At 38.5% G+C, this 23,017-nt stretch overlaps 1 protein-coding gene and 1 long non-coding RNA gene across 19 annotated transcripts in view; one reads left to right on the top strand and one right to left on the bottom strand.

The window, feature by feature from the left end:
• Nucleotides 1-23,017, bottom strand: part of REPS2 (RALBP1 associated Eps domain containing 2) — a 231,736-nt gene that overhangs the window by 67,842 nt on the left and 140,877 nt on the right. The gene's annotated exons all lie outside the window — the stretch shown is intronic.
• Nucleotides 2,989-23,017, top strand: part of LOC144308741 (uncharacterized) — a 49,205-nt gene continuing 29,176 nt past the window's right edge. For 3 of the 6 annotated variants that reach the window (XR_013375075.1, XR_013375078.1, XR_013375079.1), the window contains exons 1-3: nucleotides 2,989-3,079; nucleotides 3,488-3,633; nucleotides 21,557-21,612. This is a non-coding gene — a long non-coding RNA (uncharacterized LOC144308741). Of the gene's footprint in view, nucleotides 3,080-3,487; nucleotides 3,634-3,834; nucleotides 4,188-21,556; nucleotides 21,787-23,017 lie in introns of those variants that run through there. The other 3 variants (XR_013375074.1, XR_013375076.1, XR_013375077.1) reach the window with 3 other exon arrangements.

A 23,017-nucleotide genomic window follows, 5' to 3' on the forward strand; every position in this document is an offset into this window, starting at 1 on the left:
TGGTAACAAAGCATGTAGCAGCAAGAAAACAAAAGCCTCAGGAATTATCCATCTTAGGGCACCTCCCTACCCTACTTAAAGGTCCTCAGGATTAAGCCTTTAAATGACCCGTTTCTTTAAAAAAAACTTCTTTTTAAACCTACACATGCTTTTAAAGGAAAGGCCTTGCACCGGAACAAAGTGCATGTTAAAATAACTCTTTATTAACAGAAGAGGACTAAGAATTGATAAGCATTTAATTAAACTTCTGCTTCCAGCAAGAGGGAGTAACAGAGACCAGATTTACTCTCCCATTTGAAACAGCCAAAAACAAACACATGTTTTTTATATGAAACAACAGTTTTAAGATACTGGAGCAAAATGTATAAAACAACAGTTTTCAAGACACTAGGAAATCTGGCAACAAAAGACAGTGATCCCTGAAAGACAGAAAACCAACCAGGGGAGTTGTAGGTTTCGCTGTCTCTACTTAGTGTACTCAGATTCAGGACCTACATCCAGATGCATGTCTGATTCATTTCATTTTTACTATTTTTTAATTAAAAAAAAACAAATGCCTTATTTTTGTAAAATAAGAGAGGAGGGTGTTTCTGAATATACTTTTAAATAAAATCCTATCACCTACGAATACTAACAGCAATTTGGTTTCCTCTTTTCAACCTTTATCTATTTTTTGTTTTTTATTTTACTTACCTGGCTAGAATACCTACTATAAAGTTGACTTATAATAGTCATATGTGCATTCTTATCTTCTCTTGATCTCAAAGGTAAGGCTTTCACTATTTCAACATTAAGTATGGTATTTGCTGTAGGTTTGTGTAGAAACCCTTTAACGGATCATGAAAATTCCCACCATCATTTTAAGTTTTTTTTTTTTTATAATTTGATTAATTTTAACCAAAACTGCATGTCTACCCACTAAGAGATAGTATGATTTTCCCCTTATAATTAGTTAATATGATAAGTTACACTATAAATGTTTAAATATTAGAACACCCTTGATGACCTAGGATAATCCCAACTTGGTCAGGTTTTTATATCTGTTAGGTTTAGTTGGCTAATATACTGTCTAGGATTTTTGCCAATTATAAGTGAGACTTATAAGTGGGTTTCCTTTCTCATGTGGTTACTGGTTATGCTTCATTCAGCTGGAGAGTATTCCCCATCTATACTCTGGAACAGGCTGAGATTGTTGAATGTCAGGTAAAACTTGACAGCAGAAGCATCTGGGCCTAGAGTTTTGTTTGAAACAAGATTTTTTTTTTGATGAGTATATAATTTATTCTGGACCATAAAAACATAAAAGATCCTTCTATTCCAGTAATGAACAGAACTGGCCTATCACTGTTAGGGCACTGTTATCACGGATAATTTTATTGCTAAAAACCAATGCATTTGGTATGTCACTTCTTCCTGTTTCCACAGAAAATACACCTTGATCCCATTGTATAGTTCACCTGTGCCCTTGAAACAAGATTTTTAATGATTTCACATTTTAATTGTTACAGGATTATTTAGAATTTCCAATTCTTAAATCAGTTTTGATAAATGATATTTTTCTAGACATTCATTGTCTAAATGTTCATATTTATTGCCAGAAAGGTATTCCTATAACCTCCTCTACTCATCTTAATTTCTGTGCACATAACTTTTGTTTTCCTAATACTGTATCATCACTAGTTTCCTTCATTGAGCTCACCTGACATTTGTCCATTTTATTACCCTTCAAAAACCCAACTTTCCTGAGCCTCTGTATTGTCTGCTTGCTTTCTGTTTCATTGATGTCTGTTCATCTGCTTGCATTTTCTTTCTTTGGGCTTATCCTATTGTTCTTTTTCTAGCTTGAATTATTTGCTTAGCTAATTAATTTCCAGCGTTTCTTCTTTTCTAATGTAAGTGTTTAATGTTACAAATGTTCTCCCAGCTGTCACAGGTTTTGATATGTTCTCATTCGGTTTTAAATTTTTCCTAATTTCCATTACAATTTCTTTTATGATATTAGCTTCTGTCTGAAGTTTATCCTTTAGAATTTCCTTCATGGATAATCTGTTATTAGCAAGTTTATTCAGTTTCTGTGACTGAAAAGTCTTTACCCTCATTCTTGAAAGATTATTTCACTGGGTAGAGATTCTAGACGGACAGCTATATTCTCATAGCACATTAAAACTAACATTCTGCTGTCTTCTGGCTTCCATTACCGCTGTCAAGGAGTCAGGTGGCTACAGAATCGTTGTTTTGGTAATTTGTCTTCTCTCTGGTTGCTGTTTAAATCTCTTTGTGGTGCTCTGCAGTACCAAACTTGACACCAAGTCAGCCTATTTTTTCATCCTCTTTTTCTTTCATAATCTGCTGAACTTCACTGGACTTTCTGAACCATGTGGTATCCTGTTTACTCTGGGAAATTCTGATTCTGCCATTTTCTCTTATCTCTCCTTCTGGAGTTCTTTGTCTCAACTGTGCTATGTTTGGGATAATTTTCTTTTTTTATAAAAAGATAAAAGATTTTATTTAGTTATTCATGAGACACAGGCAGAGGGAGAAGCAGGCTCCATGCAGGGAGCCCGACGTGGGACTCGATCCCGGGACTTCAGGATCACGCCCTGAGCTGAAGGCAGATGCTCAACCGCTGAGCCACCCAGGCATCCCTGTTTTTGATAATTTTCTAAGATCTACCATTCCATCAATCAATTCCCTCTTCAACTGTCCTGTTAACCCAGGCTTAAATTTATTTCAATGACTAAGTGTTTCATTTCTAGTTCTATTTGATCTTTTTCCAAAATGGTTTTTTCATTTTTATAATTTCGTGGCTATATACCCATTTTCTCCATTTCCTTTTCTTTCAATTTATTAAACGTATTTATATAACAGTCTGTGTCTGATAATCCCACAATCTGAGGGCTTTGTATTTACTACTCTTTTGTTGCTCCTGCTAGCTCCCTCTCACTGTGTTCCATTTCCTAGAGTGCTTGGCAACCTTTGACTAAGAATGCATATCCCTTGGAACTTTACCTGTAGGAATACTCTGGGCCCTGTGTGAAAAGTGGGTTCCTCCTCTACTATATCTGCCAGAAACCCAAAGGTACTTATCAACCTGGGATCACTTGAAATTAAAAGCTTGGCTTGATACTGTATAGGATTCCTAGTGTCTGCTGTCCTCAAATTTCATTAAATGTCCTACAGTAAGACTTTTGAGCCTAGATGGTAGCTTGAATATTTGCAACTAATCTCACTCCTACCTCATTGACAAATAGTGGAAAAAAATGTTTCAATTTTCTTGTTTAAATTTTGAACTGGGAAAAAAGATGAGTGGCTGATAGCTAAATGAGCAATAGAGAAAGCAGACAGTAACCAAGGTATACCACAGAAGCCCCAGTTCTCAAGAACTGATGAAATCAAACTCCTCTAGAAGTAGGAAGTAGGAGTAAAATGAAGAAAGCAAGAAGTAAAGAAAATTAACTAATAGTGAATCCTGTTACCTATCCTTTAGAATGGCATACCTTGACAACACTCTTGAAGATCAGGTTCCAGCTACACCTCAAGCAGTTTTTGGCTTCAGGATCCCTGCTCCTGTGGTCCCCTCTGTGTATAGTGTCCATGCCCTACCCCTACTTCACCTGCAGAACTCAGAATATAGTAAGTATTCAACAAGTATCTGTTTGAACTAACATAAGAAAGAACTACCGAACCACGATCCATTCTCATATTAAAAGAAAAAAAAAGACTAATTGAAGCCCTTTAGGAGCAGTTAGATCCTGAGATTTTTCTCCCACATTCTGTACATTTTCACCATGTTTCCCACTCCAGCAAAAGGCTAAAAGTATCCTTCTTCTCCAGGGAGGACACTAGGTCCAGATGAAGGTATGGGGCCATACGGAAAACAGGAGGAGCTAGTAAATATATACATTCTGGATGTTGAGACTTGCAATCCTCTCCCTCTCTGCTCTCAGACTTTTGTATCCAGAGATTAAAAGAAGTAGTCCAGGGAATTGGACCGGCCAAGAATGAAGAACTAGATACCAATATCAAGATATCTCCAACAAGATAATAAAATCAGATCAATCATGAAACCCAAGATGCCAAGTCCTATCCATTTATCTATATATTCCAATCAGCTTTTTACCCCCCTTTTTAAATAGAAACAGATGATAAAGTATTACCAGATATCTGCAGAAAAATTTCTAAGAGCAATAAAAAAAGGTTAATCTCAAAGAGACAGATTAGATCTATAATAGATTATTTTTAACATATATTAGTATCATCATAATGACTGTTCAGTTTATTCCAGAAATATTTAAACATCTACTATGTATCAGGCATTGTTTGAGGTGCTAGGAAAATAGCAGTGAAAAAAAAACAGGAAAAAAAGCTCTACCCTCATGAAGCTTTATTTTACTAAGACAGCTAATGGGGTGGGAGTAAGGAATAAAATTTCTCAAAGGAGAAAAGACTTTCTCAGGGAAGTCCTCAGCAAGAGATAAGAGATATTACTTGCAAAGATGAAATACTGAAATGCTACTGAAAAACAGAACAAATAATTAAAAAAGAGCACCGAGAAATTAAAAACATGATAGCAGAAAGGGAAAGCTTAATACAAAGGTTCAAAGATAATCTAAGGAGATTTTTTTTAATATTTATTTATTTATCTAAGACAGCACAGCACACTTGCAAGCACAGAGGGGAGGGGCAGAGGGAGAAGAAGAGAGAGTCCCAAGCAGACTCAGCACTGAGCACGGAGCCCAACACAGGGCTTAATCCCATGATCCTGAGATCATGACCTGAGCCAAAACCAAGAGTGGGACACTTAACTGACTGTGCCACCCAGGCACCCCAATCTAAGGGGATCTTAAAGAAAGTAGGAATAATATCCTAATAATCCAATATCCAAATAAAAGTTCCACAAAAAGAGAGAAAATATCAGGAAAAAAATCACACACTCCAAGAAAACTACCAAGAAATAAAGAATAGGACTTTCTAAATTGAGAGAGCCCACTGAGTACCCAAGACAATGAAAGAAAACAGATCCATGGCAAGGCACATGAATACAAAATTTCAAAATACTGGAGTTAAAAGATTCTACAAGTTTCCAGCAGGGGGTGGAAGAGGAGGGCAGGCCACATCCAAAGGATCAAAGTCCAAATGGTTTTAGACTTTTAATATACTACTGAAAGCTAGAATTCATTGGATCAGTGTAATGAAAATCCTAAAGAAAATTGATCTCCGGGGAACCTGGGTGGCTCAGTGGTTGGGTGCCTGCCTTTGGCTCATCAAGTTGTGATCACCAGGGTCATAGGATCAAGTCCCACATCAGGCTTCCTGTCCTGGAGCCTGCTTCTCCCTCTGCCTGTCTCTGCCTCTGTGTGTGTGTCTCTCATGAATGAATGAATGAATGAATGAATGAATGAATAAATAAATAAATAAATAAATAAATAAATAAATAAATAAATATCTTTAAAAAAGAAAGAAAAGAAAACTGATTCCCAACTGATGGTTTAACACCCAGATGAGCAGCCTGCATGATGGTTCAATTAAAGATATTGTTAGACATTCAGAGGCTCATATTGAGCTCTACACACTCTTTCCAAAAAAGCTACTCAAGGGTGTGTTCTACCAAAGCAAGAGAGTAAACCAAGAAAGAGCAAGGCATGGGATGGATACAGGATAAAGGAACTCCAATATGAGAGAAAGAAGAAGAGAATCCTTGGATGACAGAGAAGGGAGATGCCATGATGAATACTATGTACCCGCATAGAAGACGATCACTCTACATTTCTTCAAACAGATAAAACTAATACCTGAGTCAGAATTTCATAAGAGGACCTTTAGAAAATTGAGGAAGTCTACAGTTGCTTCAGGGGCAAGTACACTGAAAAGAAACAAGTTGATTATGCACTCCAAGGCCAAAAAAACCTGCATAAGTAAGAAAAATAAATAATATACTATATGGGCTTACATGGCCATAAGAATAATATAAACACTAAATACTGACCTAACCAAAATTTTACTTTAATTGTACTGAGAGGGTGAAAGAGAAAAAAAAAGGTGTTAGAAGGGAAAGGCAGTAGATGATAACTAAAACTGGAAAGTCAACAAGAGGCTATTACAAATATGCTATTTTGAAATATGAATGCCAAAAGGATATAAACAATTCTCTAACAGAGTGTATTCTCTCAAGTCTTCAGGTACATCAATGGTCTTGGAGATACTTCCCAAACTTCAGTTTGTTCCCTCAGTTCAGCATGGAGCCCTGGGCCTTCCCCTCCACCATATCAGGGCATCAGCTGTGATTATTCATTCTGCCAGCTTTTTCCCTCTCTTTCCAGAAGTCATGTCCACTGACCCTCAGTCAAGAAAAGGTAAAACTAAGAGTACGCACTCATTTCGCTTCACACCAGATTTGGAGTTTCAGGAAGAAATTTCAAGACTTGTCTACTCACAGACACAGGTTCTAGAAGGAGGCAGGCAGAGTCTAGCCTTGGGTTTTCCCTTAGCTACCACTCTGGGGGAAAAAAATGGTATTAGCTCATGCATCTTTCCTTATTTGGCTCCTGTTGAAAAATCTCTTCTATGTGTTTATGACTCCATGTTCATTTCCTTTAACAGTAGGTGATATTAATCTAGCTTCATTCTACAAGCTTATGTCTGATTCATCTTTTTATCTCCCATTGCACCTAAACACACTGCCTTGTGTGTAGTATATTCACATAGTGGGTGAATAACTAGAACTGAATTTAGTAAATATCTCCTCTTATAGTAGTTACAGTCCATTCATGATCTTAAATTAGATTCAAATATTTTATCCAGAATGCTCTAATCAGTTTTATAAAGAGAAAGTATATCTTCATGCAAAGTGAAATTGAAAAAAATACTTTGACTGAATAATCTAACGTACACATGCAAAAGATGACAACATACCTGTTAACAGTAATACCTGCTTTCCTGGAAGGGAAGAGAAGGAAAGAAGAGGGGAGAAGGACACTTTTGATGTATACATTAATAGCTACCATACTTGTGAAGCAATTGCAGGTTTATTCCTGAAGTCTCAAATAAGGTGGAATACCAGGTATCAGCAAGGTTTTGTCAAATCAAAAATTTTTATACGTGTAATGAGGGAAAAAAATAATAGATACCCAAATCCTGAAAACTAGATTTAAAGGTTCATGAAAGAAATTGCCATTTAATCCTAAACTCAGGAGACACAGTAACAATTACTAGTGTTTATTAAATTTATTGAAAGATGTGCATTTTCTAGCACTGATCTGCTGAATGTCAGGTCTTCGTATCTTCACCCAACATTCTAACCTCCAATTTTTTATCCTTTTATTTTATTATGTTTAGGAATTTCCAGTCAAAATTTTATCCATATATATTACTGTCTATTTACTAATTTCCTTCAGATTTTTACAGAGCCCCAAATCAATAATTTAATGAAAACGTGTTCCAAATAACTAAGTGAAAATAAAGCAGCAGATGTGGCAGCTGAAAGCTGCAAAGAACAGAAAGCCAATTCTTCAGGGGAGTGAAACTTAGAATAACTTCAGCTGTGAAAAGGCCTCCCATCCCCCCAAACTAGGAATATTTTATGAAGAAAATAAAAGCATTCAAACGCCAAAGGGGGGAAAAAACACTTAAAGGATGGAAAATGTTGAAAGAAGCCTGCCAGTGGGACCTGCACTTTTAAGTATCAATCAAGTAGAGAGTCAGCCATATGCAAAGCTTCAAGGATTTCATCAGTGAAGACCATTCTTCTTCTTGGCAAGTTCATTAAAACGGCTATTTCTTTGTAATAGAAAAATGTACTTTCTTTCCTTACTAATCACAAAAGTATTTGTGAGCCTATGTCTATCTCCTAATCACCCAGTTACACACAGTGATGGGTTCATATGTTATCTGCACCTATGAATCTGATAAAATGTTTGCCAGGGGCTGCTTCAATTCCCTGAGAATGCCCCATTTCCCTCCAAACATACAAGGTCGTTCAATTCTCTGTTAAACACAACAATTAGTTTTCACCAGTTAAAAGAAAGGAACTTACACATGACCTGGAATTGTTCACCAGGGAAAATATTAATGACTGAGTTTGGAAAAGTAATGAGATCAAATTCAATTCTTCTACTTTGCAGATGAGAAAATTAAGGCTTAGAGAAGTAAAATGACATCACCAAGGCTACTATGATGCAGCAATCAGTATCACGTTTTGAACCTACAGTATAGGTAGTGGTAAAGAGCAGAAAAGGACACTGAGATGGGGATAAACAGCTGGATAGGTGTTACTGTATGTCCAGGAAATAAGCATGTCAGAAGGCTGAAAGTAAGAAAAGTATTGCAACTTCCAGGAACTACAATGATGCTTCTGAATAGGCTACATGCCACATACTCTGAAGAATAAGATGCTAGACACTACCTTAAAATGTGCCACTGTAGCAAATATTTAGTTTAAGTCATATGACTACCTCTTCACAAGACTACATATAACTCCCTTGCTTTAAAAAATATTCAATGTAGTATTGCCATCAGGATATATAGATCAACAAACAGAATAGAGTCCAGAAACAAACCCTTCAATTTATACTCAAGTGATTTTCAACAAAGGTGCCAAGGCCACTCAATAGGAAAAGGAGAGTATTTTTTTCAACAAGTAGCACTAAAACAACTGCATGTCCACATACAAAGAAATGAATTTAGGCCCTTAGCTCACACTACATACAAAAATTAAATCAAAATGGATTACAGATACAAATAGAAGAGTTAACACTAATATTTTTAGAAGTGAAAAGAAAAGCTTCAAGACATTTGATTAGGCAAAGATTCCTTAGATAGGACACCAAAAGCACAATCTAAACAGGAAAGAATTGATAAACTATACTTCATCAAAATGCAAAACTCTTTTGCTTCACAATATACCATCGAGAAAATGGAAAGACAAGTCACAGAATGCAAAAAAAAATATTTGCAAATTACACATCTGATAAAGGACTTGTAGCCAGAATAAACGAAGAACTCTGGAATATGTAACTCAACAATAAGAAGACAAACACCTCCCCTCCCCCCAAAAAAGAAAACAAACATCCAATTTAAAAATGGGCAAATGATTTCTGTAGACATTTCACCAAAAAACGATATAGGAATTATTAATAAGCACACGAAAAGATGCTCAACATCATCAGCCATCAGGGAAACAAAACCACAATGAAATACCACTTCACACCCAGTGGGATAGCTATAATTAAAAAAAAATAGTAAGCGTTGGTGAAAATGGAAAGAAACAGTAACCCTTGCACATTCCTGCTGGAAATGTAAAATAGTATGGACACTTTAGAAAACAGTTCGGCAGTTTCTTAAATTTACCATATACCCAGTAATGCCACTCCTTGGTCCTGTGCCAAGAGAAATGAAAACATATGTCCCACAAAGACTCACATGCAAGTGTTCATAGTAACATTATTTCTAACAGGCAAAAAGTATAAAAAAATTCAGATGTTCATCAAACTGAAAAATGGAGAGGCAAAATGTGGTATGTCCATACAAGGGAACACTATTCCACAATAAAAAAATGAAATACCGGTATATGCTACAACTTAGATGAACCTTGAAAACATCAAACAAGTATAGAAAGCCAGACACAAAAGACCTCATATTGTATGATTTCATTTATATGAAATGTCCAGAAAAGCCAAATCTATAGAAACAGGAGGTAGATTACTGGCTGTCTGGGGCTGGGCATGGAGATTGACTGTAAACAGGCATGAGGCATACTATTGGAGTGCTGAAAAGGTTCTGAAACTAGATTATGGTGACAGCATAATTTGATAAATTTACTGAAAACCACTGAGTTGTACACTTAAAATAGATTAATTTTATGGTCTGGAAATTACACCTCAATATTTTTTTTCAAGCTAAGGGTAGAGGATAAAGTATAATTAATCATATGGGAGAGAGAACATAGATGAAACAAATTAGGCCATAAAGAGTTAGTTGATTATTGTTGAGGCCAGGGATTCAGTATCCTAATCCTTTTCTTTTTTATATATATTTAACATAACAATTTGATAATAACAATTTTTGATCATCAAAAAAAGAAATAAATTCCTACGATCTCCAAGTACTTATGAAGGCAAAACTTTCTTTCCTATCTCGCTAAAAAAAACTACAGGGAAATTGGCCCAACATTGAAAATCACCTAAAAGAAAGCAGAGAAAAATAATATTAGTTTCTTGCATATTGGGCACCATATCTATTTTTTAATATATCTTTTTTAAAAAGATTTTATTTATTTGAGAAAGAGAGAATAAGCAGGGAGGAGTGGCAGAAGGAGAGGGAGAAGCAGACTCCCCGCTCAGCAGGAAGTCCAACACAGGGCTCAATCCCAGGACCCAAGGATCATGACCTGAGCCGAAGGCAAATCCTTAACTGACTGAACCACCCAGGTGCCCCTTTAATATAACTTTTAACTTTACATGTATTATTACCTATAGAAGAATAGTGGGATCCCTGGGTGGCTCAGCAGTTGAGCGCCTACCTTCAGCCCAGGGCGTGATCCTGGGGACTCAGGATAGAGTCCCACATCGGGCTCCCTGCATGGAGCCTGCTTCTCCCTCTGCCTGTGTCTCTGTCTGCCTCTCTCTCTCCCTCTCTCTCTCTCTCTCTCATGAATAAAATCTTTAAAAAAAAAAGAATAGTAAAGCATGCCCCCCCAAATTAAATTAATATAGACTGCTTTCTCTGACACCACATCTGCTGCAACAAAGACTTGAACAAAGAGGATTCTGATGGAGAACAAAGCAATTACATTTTCTGGATCTCAGTCTTATCGCCTATAATACGTGAGAGGTGGCCAAGATGACACAGAAGTTCTTTCAACACTAACAGACTCTCTATGATTCTAGAATTTAGTTGCCATTTTTTTCCAGCAACTTCTTGTACCATGGGACATATGACACAGGTTATCTAGGTCCCAGATTGAGAAATAGGCAGAGTTAATCAACAAAAACACATGAGAATTAACCTTGGTGGGCACTGGGTGGCTCAGTGGTTGAGCATCTGCCTTGGGCTTGGGTCATGATCCCCGGGTCCTGGGATTGAGTGCCACATCAGGCTCCTTGCAGGAAGCCTGCTCCTGTCTCTGCCTAGGTCTCTGCCTCTCTCTATGTCTCTCATGAATAAATAAATAAAATCTTTAAGGGATCCCTCGGTGGCGCAGCGGTTTGGCGCCTGCCTTTGGCCCAGGGCGCAATCCTGGAGACCTGGGATCGAATCCCACGTCGGGCTCCCGGTGCATGGAGCCTGCTTCTCCCTCTGCCTATGTCTCTGCCTCTCTGTGTGTGTGTGTGTGTGTGTGTGTGTGACTATCATAAATCAATAAAAAAAAATTTTTTTTTAATCTTTAAAAAAAAAGAATTAACCTTGGTGAAGGTCAAATTTCATTTCTCATGTTACATTGACATGAGTACATTTCTCCTAATCATTTTATTATGAAACTCCTTAGATTGGCTAAAGACACGCGTGTGTTTGTGTGTGTGTGTGTGCACATATGTGTCTTGAAATTTGACATTTAGTCACACCAACATCTAAGTCTGAAACACTTTAAAATGAGTTTGTGATGACAACTACTCCACACTAAAGTTTCTCAATCACTCCACCTTTTGCGATCTGGATTAACTCTACCACTCCAATCAACCATTCTAAGACTTCCTAAGAACACAGTTTGCGAACTCCGTCCCTTTTAGTCTCCATTCTTTTTGATCAGTAAACAAACTTTAGGCTTCCGGTTTCTACTTATTCCTGAAATACACACCTCTCTGAGCATTCCAGGCCATGGTGATTGTCCCTTACTGAATTCATGTGTTCTCATGGCTTTGGGTCTAGCTGTTAAGACAAAGAAATTTGGTGTTTACATAAAAGACCTGAAAAGTTTTAAGTAGGAAGGTGACATCATAGTTGAACTTAAGAAAACTAATCCTGCTGCTCTATGAAGGAAAGAATGAAACAAGCAAACCAAACTGGAGATTATTAAAGTAGTCCCCAAGGCAACCGGTAATAAGTAAACCAAGGCAGATATCAAAGAAAAATCAACAGAATTTGGCTCCAAAAATTATATCCATCCCTCAAAGGTTAGCTCAACAGCCTGTACCACCACGCCAATATATATCTACCTACAGATCAGCCTAGTTAGAAACCACCCAGACTTATTATCCTTCTCACATGTAACTTTAATACTGATAGGCAGAATGTGGGGCCATATCCATATTCCTCTTAGAATTCTCCACAGTACCTAGTACACAGTAGTATTCAATAAATATTGGTTAAACAATAAGGTATTTCTGCTTGTCACCATTACTGAAGTCTATTTCAGTTTTCACATAACTTTCTAAACTCAAACGCATATACTGAGAATTTTATTTGTTGTTGTTGTTTTTTAGAGAGCATGTGTGCATGCCTGGAGTGGGGAGGGGGAGAGGGAGAGGGAGAGACAGAATCTTAAGTAGGCTCCACGCCTAGCATGGAACCCAACACAGGGCTCAATCTCACCTGAGCTGAAATCAGGAGTCAGAAGCATAACCAACTGAGCCACCCAGGCACCCCAAGAATTGTATTGTTTTATGACATTCTTTAGCTCACATGTTTTTTAACAGTCATAAGGAAAATGGCTAACAATAGGTAAATGGTTAAATAAACTAAGGCCCAAATTAATAAACGTTAAAAAAATAAAACTATCACCATTTTGCAACTACCAACGAAATCATGGATCTACGCAGTAATTTGCTGGAAACAACTCATATCATGCTTGTAAGAACCAAGTGCATACATCTGTTCCAACCCCACATTTAGTGACACATCAGTAAGAATTAAGTTGGCTGTGGTAGGGATGTTTATACCATAAAAATTGGCAAATAGCCAGTTAAACATTTACCAACACCCACTGGATATAGGCAATGAGGATCAATACCTGATAAAATCATTACCTGAAAGGCTGTTGGGATCTCTATCATAATGCATGAATCAGGCTAATACTTCATGAACCCACTGATAAATCAAAAAACAGGGATCCCTGGGTGGCGCAGCGGTTTGGCGCCTGCCTTTGGCCCAGGGCGCGATCCTGGAGACCCGGGATCGAATCCCACGTCAGGCTCCCGGTGCATGGAGCCTGCTTCTCCCTCTGCCTGTGTCTCTGCCTCTCTCTCTCTCACTGTGTGCCTATCATGAATAAATAAAAATTAAAAAATATATATATATAAATAAAAAAAAAACAGAGACATTAGACATCGGACTTCCTAATGCGATACAGTAGAAAATACACGGCATCACTAGGAACTACCTTCCCAAAAATAGAATGTGAAAAATCAAGCCTACATCTACCTACCAGTTTGTAAGAAATACAAAAGATGGAAGGACAACCAGCCAAATACAGAATGTACAATGTCTATAAGGGTGGATGATTTTTATATGAATGAGTGAATATCAACCAGCAGGGAGGAAGAAGAGATTGAAGGAGGACCCTATCAATTAAAAGAGATTTAGCAGATGTCAAAACAAACACAATGTGCACTGTAGCCCTTGTTTGGATCCTAATTTGTGCAAGTCACTACAAAAAGACATACTTCAGACAATTCAGAAAATCTGAACACCGGCTAGACACTATGTATTAAGGGATTATTGTTAATTTTGTTACATGATAAAGGTTTCGTGATTAAGTTTTTTTAAAGGCCTTACCTATTAGAGATACATATAAAATATGTATGAAATTATACAATATCTGGTATTTGATCTGGGGATGGGGATTTTCTACTTTTACATAAATTTGAAGTATTCCATAATACAGTTTTTAACAAAATAGCCAGTATATAGAATGCATATAAAAGAATGACAAAATTATCAGTACTGACATGGATATATTACCAAAAAATAAAAAATTGTGAAAAAGCACAGGGAAAATATGTACAGTATGATGACAATTATTTTAAAGACAAAAGAACCCATAAAATTGATGTTATAAATGGACTAGAAAATGTCAGAGGGATACCTTTCTTGGAGAGGATCCTGAGTTTGGTGGAAATGAGGTTAAGGACAGATCTGTAACGTTAGAATTTTACACAGAAGAAACTATTTGTCTATTACTCAAATAAGGTGTTTTTTTATTTGGGAGAGAGAGCAAGAGAGAGAGAGAGAGAGAGAGAGAGCATGAATTGGGGCAGGGAGAGAGGCAGAGGGAGGATAAAAGAAACTCAAATAGACTCCAAGCTAAGCATGGAGCCCAATGCTGGGCTCTGTCTCATGACCCTGAGATACTGACCTGAACCGAAACCAAGAGTCCGACGCTTAACCAACTGTGCTACCTAGATGCCCCTATTCAAATTAGTTTTATAAGCATTTTTTAAAAAGGTTATACCAACATTTCCCACTGCATCCTCCCAAGATTCTAGTCCTGTTCTTTCCCACAGTCCTTTGTTCAAGCACTTAGCCAGCCCACGGAAAGCTATAAAGCCAGAGAGCAGACAGAAAAGAGAATGCACTCTGCCTAACAGCAAGACTAGCTACACTCTCACCTTGGCAAGCCTTTGTAAACCTTCTACTGGCACAAATCACAGCACTATGCTAGCAGAGAAGCTTTCACATAACTATTGGAAAAGAAAAAATCCTATAAAGAAAGAAAGGAACAGGAAATGCCAAAAAGAAGCCAAGGACAGACAGCACACTAACCACACCTTCCAGAGATGGAGACTAGCATCTGCTAGTGGCCTAGATGAACACACTGAGTATCTGGCCCAGACAAGCTTGGAAACACCAGCACTGTATTTTTACCTCTGAAATTTTCATCTAGCCTAACAGCTCAACTATACTTCTCCATGTTTAAATGATCTTCTAGATTTCAAATCTCATGACCAGGTGACACTATATTGCAGGCAACATCTTTTATCCATCAACTCTTGAGAAGCTCAAAAGGAAATCTTAATGCTCTGTCACTACAAATTCTGAATGTGTTACTTCTCATTATAGACCTCTACCACAAATAAGATCAGGCCTGAAAGCAAGGATTCAGATCTAGAAGCCAACGAATTCCTTGGCCCTTCAAAGATAAATGGCTGCTGTGGCAACCAACTGCCCAGGTGTGGAGAGGAGTCTCAGTCCTCAGCTGGCTGGTGAAGGAGGATGAGGGCTGTAACCAACAGGAATAATAATAGCACTGTGCCTTCTGCCCCTCTTAAGAATTCTATATCCAGGGGTACCTGAGTGACTCAGTCGGTTAAGGTTCCAACTCTTGAACTCAGCTCAGGTCTTGATTTTAGGGTTATGAGTTCAAGCCCCTCATTACGCTCTATGTTGGGTGTGGAGCCAACTTAAGAAAAAAAATTCAACATCTAATACAGGCAGCTGAACAGAGATAGGACTACCAAAAATCTGGCCAAATGCACAAGTCGGGAGACACAAGTGGGGTAGAGAGAAGTACTTGCCCCTTCTTAAGGCAGTGGAGGAATGTAGGCCCTAGCAATGGGCTACATGCACTTAAAACCCAGCACCACCATCTATTAGCTCCACAACCTTAGCCAAATTAACTTCTGCACCTCAGTTTCTGTATCTCAAAGTGGGGATTCAACAGCACCTACCTCATTAGGGTTACTGTAAGTAAAAAGATAATGCATAGAAAGTGCTTTAAATGTGTCCTCTGTAAAAAGTAAGCCTCAAATTCAAATCAGCCATCATCACCACTGTATCTAGTGCTAGGCGTTAATAAAGGACCTAAAAACAACTCTAACAAATAGGGAAACTTGGCTTGGGACTGGCATACTGATAGGTAAAGAATATACTACTTGATAAAGAAACTAGATGAACTGGTTTCACATATAAGAGGAAAAGTACAGCTGGATGCAAGCAGTCAGGAATGGTACTTTAAATGTTTTCCAAACACTAAAAGGGATTCCCTCCATGATTTGTGGTAGCTGTATGATTAAGCAGTTAAAAGTCCAATAATGAGTATGCTGCCAAACTCATTATCTAAGTTAAAGATAAGAAGTGTCCACATAAAAAAAAAAAAAAAGTGTCCACACATGGGACAGCCCGGGTGGCTCAGCGGTTTAGCACCACCTTCAGCCCAGGGCCTGATCCTGGGGACCCAGGATGGAGTCCCATATCGGGCTCCCTGCATGGAGCCCGCTTCTCCCTCTGCTTGTGTCTCTGCCTGCCCCACCCCTCTCTCTCCCTCTCTCTCATGAATAAATAAATAAAATCTTAAAAAAAAAAAAAGAAGTGTCCACACAGGGACACCTGGGTGGCTTAGCGGTTGAGCATCTGCCTTCAACTCAGGGTGTGATCCCAGGATCTGGAATTGAGTCCCGCATCGGGCTCCCTGCATGGAGCCTGCTTCTGTTCCCTCTGCCTATGTCTCTGCCTCTCTCTGTGTGTGTCTTTCATGAATAAATAAATAAATCTTTAAAAAAAAAAGAAGTGTCCACACAACTGACAAGTTCAACAAGGTTACAAGATAGATCAATATATAAAAACCAACTGTATTTCTAAACGCCAGCAATGAAGACTGCAAAAATGAAATTAAGAAAATAATTCCCTTTAGACTAACATCAAAATAAACAAAACACTTAAGAATAAATTTTTACAAATGTAAAACTTATATGTGAAAACTATAAAATAGGGATCCCTGGATGGCGCAGCGGTGTAGCGCCTGCCTTTGGCCCAGGGTGTGATCCTGGAGACCCGGGATCGAATCCCACGTCGGGCTCCCGGTGCATGGAGCCTGCTTCTCCCTCTGCCTATGTCTCTGCCTCTCTCTCTCTCTCTCTCTCTCTCTCTCTCTCTCTGTGTGTGTGACTATCATAAATAAATAAAAATTTTAAAAAAAGAAAGAAAACATAAAATATTGTTGAAAGAAGCTAAAGACTTAAATGAAAATACATCCTATGTTCATGGATTGGAAGACTTAATATTGTTAAGATGGAAAACATGTTGTATGCCATAAATATGCACAATTTTTATTTGTCCATTAGCCTTATTATTAAGTTTGAGAAAAAATACTGTTGAATAGCAATACTAACCAAACTGATCTACACAGTCCATGCAATCCCTACCAAACTCCCAGCTGCCTTTTTTTTAAATAGAAATTGACAACCTGATCCTAAATTTCATTTGGAAATGCAAGGGATCCAGAATACCAAAACAATCTTGAAAAAGAAGAGAGGCACCTGGGTGGCTCAGTTGGTTAAACATCTGATGCTTGATTTCAGCTCAGGTCATGATCTCAGGACCTTGAGATCAAGCCTGCATTGGGCTCCACGCTCAGCAGGGAGTCTGCTTGAGATTCTCTCGCTCTGTCTCCCTCTGCCCCTCCTTACCCCGTGCACTTGCTGCTCACTTCTGCTCATGCTCTATCTCAAATAAATAAATAAATAAATAAATAAATAAATAAATAAATCTTTTTTAAAAAAGAAAGAAAAGAAGAAGAAAATGAAAGTGGGCAGACTCACATCCCAATTGCAAAATGTATTATAATTCTGCAGCAATCATGACAGTATGGTACTAGCACAAGGATAGATATATTAGGGCAGCCCGGATGGCTCAGCAGTTTAGCGCTGCCTTCAGCCCGGGGTGTGATAATGGAGACCCAGGATCGAGTCCCACGTCGGGCTCCCTGCATGGAGCCTGCTTCTCCCTCTGCCTGTGTCTCTGCCTCTTTCTCTCTGTGTGTCTCTCATGAATAAATAAATAAAATCTTTTTTTAAAAAAAGGATAGATATATTAATGAATGGAATAGAATTAAGAATCCAGAAACAATCCTTTATGTTTATGGTCAGTCGATTTTTAACAAGTGGATAAGTGGGCCAGGAAAATAAAAGGTAAGTAATACTTTTCTCAACAAATGGTACTGGGACAACTAGATAGCCACATGCAAAAAAACAAATTTTTTTGAACCCCTACTCTCACATCACATACAAAAAAATCAACTCAAAATGGATCACAGACCTAAATATAAGAGGTAAAAACATAAAAATCTTAGAAGAAAAGAGGAGTATGTGTTTGTGACCTTGAGTTAGGCAATAAATTCTTAGATATGACACCAAAAGCACAAATGATAAAAAAAATAGATAAACTGGGCTTCATCAAAATTAAAAGCTTCTGTACTTCAAAGGATACCATTAAAAAGGTTGAAAGGACAACCCACAAAATGAGAGAAAATATTTTTAAATCATGGATCTGAAAAGGGGCTTGTATCCAAAATATATAAAGAACCCTTACAACTCAACAGGAAGAGACAAATATAGCGCAATTTAAAAATGGGTAAAGGGCAGCCCGGGTGGCTCAGTGGTTTGGCACCTGTCTTCGGTCCAGGGCATGACCCTGGAGACCCGGGATTGAGTCCCATGTTGGGCTCCCTGCATGGAGCCTGCTTCTCCCTCTGCCTGTGTCTCTGCCCCTCCCCCCTCGCTCTTGGTCTCTCATGAATAAATAAATAAAATCTTAAAAAAAAACAGGTAAAGATTTTGAACAGATATTTCTCCAAAAATGACATAAAATGGGCAATAAGCATATGAAAAGTTGTTTAACACCATTTGTCATTAGAAAATGCAAATCAAGGGGCACCTGGCTGGCTCAGTCAGGAGAGCATCCAACTCTTGATCTTGGGGTTGTGGGTTTGAGACCCACATTGAGTACTGAGATTATTTTAAAATAACAAAATTTTTTAAAAAGAAAATGCAAATCAAAACCATGATAAGATACCATTTCATACCTACTAGGATGACTAAAATAAAAAGGACAGGCAATAAGTATTTCAAGAGTGAAAAAGTACAGTCCTCACATACTGCTAGTGAGATGAGGTAAATTGGTATAGCCACTTTGGTAGTTCCTCAAGATGTCCAACTTAGAGTTGCCATAAGACTCAGAAATTCCACTCCCATGTATATCCATGAGCTGAGAAATGGATAAAATGTGTCATATTCCTACAATGTAATATTATTCATCCATAGAAAGAATGAAGTACTCCTACATGCTACAACATGGATATACCTTACAAATATTATAATAAGGGAAAGAAGCCAGTTACAAAAGACCATATAGGGGATCCCTGGGTGGCGCAGCGGTTTGGCGCCTGCCTTTGGCCCAGGGCGCGATCCTGGAGACCCGGGATCGAATCCCACGTCGGGCTCCCGGTGCATGGAGCCTGCTTCTCCCTCTGCCTGTGTCTCTGCCTCTCTCTCTCTCTCTCTGTGACTATCATAAATAAATAAAATATTTAAAAAAAAAAAAGACCATATATTGTATGATGCCATTAATATGGAATGTCCAGAACAGGCAAATTCATAGAAACAGACAGTGGGCTAGAGGTTGCCAACAGCTGGGGGGAGAGGAAAGGGTAATGAAGAAGAACTACTAATGAATATGAGGTTTCTTTTTGGGTGAGGAAAATGTTCTAAAATTGGATAATACTAGTGGCTGCACAACAGTATGAATACAGTACAAGCCACTGAACTATATATTTTTAAAGGGCGAATTTTACAGTGTGCAGATTTTACCTCAATAAAGCTTCAATTTAAAAAAAAAAACTGTCCAGACTGCCAAACTGAACCCTTAACCAGCTGTGTACTGCAGACCCAAAAGTTTGGGGGTGGAACAGGAATCCCATAATCCTACTAGATTTTAAAAGGGAATAAGCGGATCCCTGGGTGGCGCAGGATCCCTGGGTGGCGCAGTGGTTTGGCGCCTGCCTTTGGCCCAGGGCACGATCCTGGAGACCCGGGATCGAATCCCACGTCGGGCTCCCGGTGCATGGAGCCTGCTTCTCCCTCTGCCTGTGTCTCTGCCTCTCTCTCTCTCTGTGACTATCATGAATAAATAAATAAAATCTTTAAAAAAAATAAAATAAAAAAAATAAATAAAAGGGAATAAGCACTCATACAAATGATACAGTAAGAAAATCTATAAAGCTGAGGCCATTTATGTGAGCAAATTCATCCTTTAGGAAACTTGAAGGTTATATTTGATAAGAGATGTTGTGTCTCTTATTCCCAAAGGGTTTACATATTTCTCAAGTTGCAGAAAGAAATACCAATTTGTAGAAAAACCCAGACAGACTCTTCTCAGCTGGCCAACTAAATAATACAACCCCCTTCCAAGTTGAGACAGAGCCTTATCACACTTTGCCCATCTGTACATCTCACAATGGAGGCTATGGGAAGTCCTTCAAAAACTATTCCTCAAAAAAAAAAAAAAAACTATTCCTCAATGTTGGAAGGGCACTTTAGAGGAATCTGAAGAACATGTCAGAGCCCTCTAGAATGTTCTAGAATGCTTCTGTCCTTTTAGCTACATTCTAAGAAGTGGCAGCAGACTGGCCACAAAGATACCCTGGACATAGTATGGTAGGCAAGTTTGAAACAGGTAAACTCAGTCAGAAAGGACATTTCTGGTACTCTCAGGTACCACTGTAGTTGCTGCAGCTATAGAGCGAAAAGAAAAATTTTAATATCTGTACATGGGGCAAAATTAAAAAGATACAAGTGGGTATTCAATGAAAAGTAAGTTTCTCTCTCACTCCTGTCCCCAGTCATCTTATTCTCTTCCCCAGAGGCAACCACAGTTGCCTACATATTCTGCATCATGCCTCTTTCACTTAATTTATCACAGATGGCTCTCCACTTAATACACATCCCTTATTCTTTTTAACTGCTTCATAAGTTTCCATAATACAGATGTACTATAATTTCTTAACCCTGGAATTAATTATTATTTCCAGTACATCTAAAGCAGAAATAAAACATTAGCTATCCAAGGGTAGATACTACCCATGGATGTGTTTTTGTTCAGCCATCACCATGGTTTTAACACGTGTATCTGAATATATTTGGCCATATGGGATGTGGTGGAAAGAGCTGTCTACCAACATCCACTCCTCTTTTACAGGAGGGATGTCAATGAGAAATAGCTACCCTGCCAGGAACTACATTTCCTAGCTGCCTAGCAGCTAGCTAGATCCATGCAACTAAGTTTCCTCAGCTAGAATTGAGCGGAAGTGATGAAGGTTTCTGGTCTTCAGCTTTAAAAAGATGGCTGTTTTCTCCACACAAGCACTGCCCCTTCTGCCAGGTGGATGCTCAATGCCTGGAACAGGGCTATTTATGGTAGAGGCGGCAATGAAGGGGTAGACCACCACCGTGGCAACCTGCAGCTGCAAGCCTTAGGTATGGCTCTGGAAGGGGCAGGTCACTGCTAAGAGTGGAAGGAGGGGAGTTCCCACCCACACAGTAGAACAAAAGAAACCCCTGTTATGAGAAAATTTGCTTTATGAAAACAACTGTTTCAATGAGGAAAAGGAAGTCAAGATCCAAAAAGCACTGTCTTTAAAGTGCGATTTTTCTTACAGGAATTTCAGTAATAAAATATATTCTCTAAAACAAAATAATAATAAAATAAAATATGTGTTATGGCTCTAAGAACAGAGCTATAAAATCTAAACAGCACTGAACAAGTTCCAAGTCTGACTGCATCTAGATTTTGTATACTTGCTTCATCACTGATTCAGTCTTTCTTGCACATTTCTGTTTTCTCTCAAACGCAGCAGCTGTTTGGGCCTGGACAGGATGGCTCCATGACCTGGATCAGCTATTACAAAAGGTAATCTCCCTTTTACACACAACAATCATGTCATACCAGCTTATCCCTATGAAAACATACATTTTCGATGTCATACCAGCACCCACCCATCTAGAGCCCTAGGATAACCTAGACTCCTGGAAATTTAGGTTCATACTGTTTTTACAGATATCAAAGATAAAGTCAATTGTTCCATCCTGCTCAAGTGGCTTGTTTATTTTTATAGATACACATTCTAAATCTAAATGTAATTCTCCTCCATATCACATAACTGATCTTCCTAAATTTGAAGGCATTAATGTCACCCTCTTCTAAGCTCTTTTTAAGTCCAAATCCTTCACCAAGTCTGTGGGAAGGATTCTCTGTAGGCTCTCCTCCCCTTGGTCACTACAGTCCTCTATTTCCTTCTCCTCCCTTTATAGAAACATCATCACTCCTACATAACAACCACCTCATTGTTTTCTTCACTTTCTTCTTTCATTCTTGCTTCTTTGCATCTTGTCTCTATCCTATTTCTTCTCCACACAATCAGTCCACCATAGGCCACTCTGACTCAGCTCAACAACCTAGCCTCACTTACTTTGTTTTTTACAATCCTTTGCTTCTAATAGAGCAGGCAAGTGGGGCTCAGTTCCTCTGTGAGGCCACCAAGCAACTGTAGGGAACAGATCACGGTCCTGCCCCACTGGAGATCAAGAGGGTCAGGGGACTTTGTCCTCACACTGCTTTCCTCAGTGATTTCTGTGCAAATGAGTGCCTATGGGCCAAACATGTTGCTATTAGGATTATGTTTATTATCTTACCAAAACCCTACAGCTCCATGGACTGTTGCCCCTATTTTAGAGATTAAAAATCTGAAATGCAGAAAGATTAAGCCACTTGCTGAAAATCAAAACAGTTAATAAGCAGCTAAGCTGGACTCCAAATCCAGTCTTGTCTTTTCCACCATATGATGCAATGTCGTAAAAGCCACAGCACATCCATTCCCCAGCACAGCTGGCACTCCTTGTGGGCTTGCACAGCCAGAAAGATGCTTGCACGTTTCCAGTCTCTCCTTGCAAGGAAAATGTATTAAGATAGCTGCCCAGATTGTTTTAATCTTCTTGCATGCACAGAAAAATCTTCTGGGTCATAATCCGCCAGCCATGTGAAATTTTTATAGCATCATCATCCGTGGCTATTCCCACCTCAAATACCAGTTACTATGAAATTATGCCAGAATTTGGATCAAAGTATGGGAGAAAATGCAAGGCAAATTTTTATCTGATGAACTCATGGCAGAGAATCAAATTTCATAGAGAGTTCCAGACTCTAGTATATTAAAAAACAATCTGCAACTTTACTGTGAGGAGACTACTTTATTAGAACAACTAAAACATGCTGAGCTCTGCTGGGACACAGAGGTCATGCTAATGTGTGAGCCAAG

Source organism: Canis aureus, chromosome X (assembly GCF_053574225.1).
Source record: "Canis aureus isolate CA01 chromosome X, VMU_Caureus_v.1.0, whole genome shotgun sequence".
In the NCBI taxonomy this organism is placed as follows: Eukaryota; Metazoa; Chordata; class Mammalia; order Carnivora; family Canidae; genus Canis; species Canis aureus.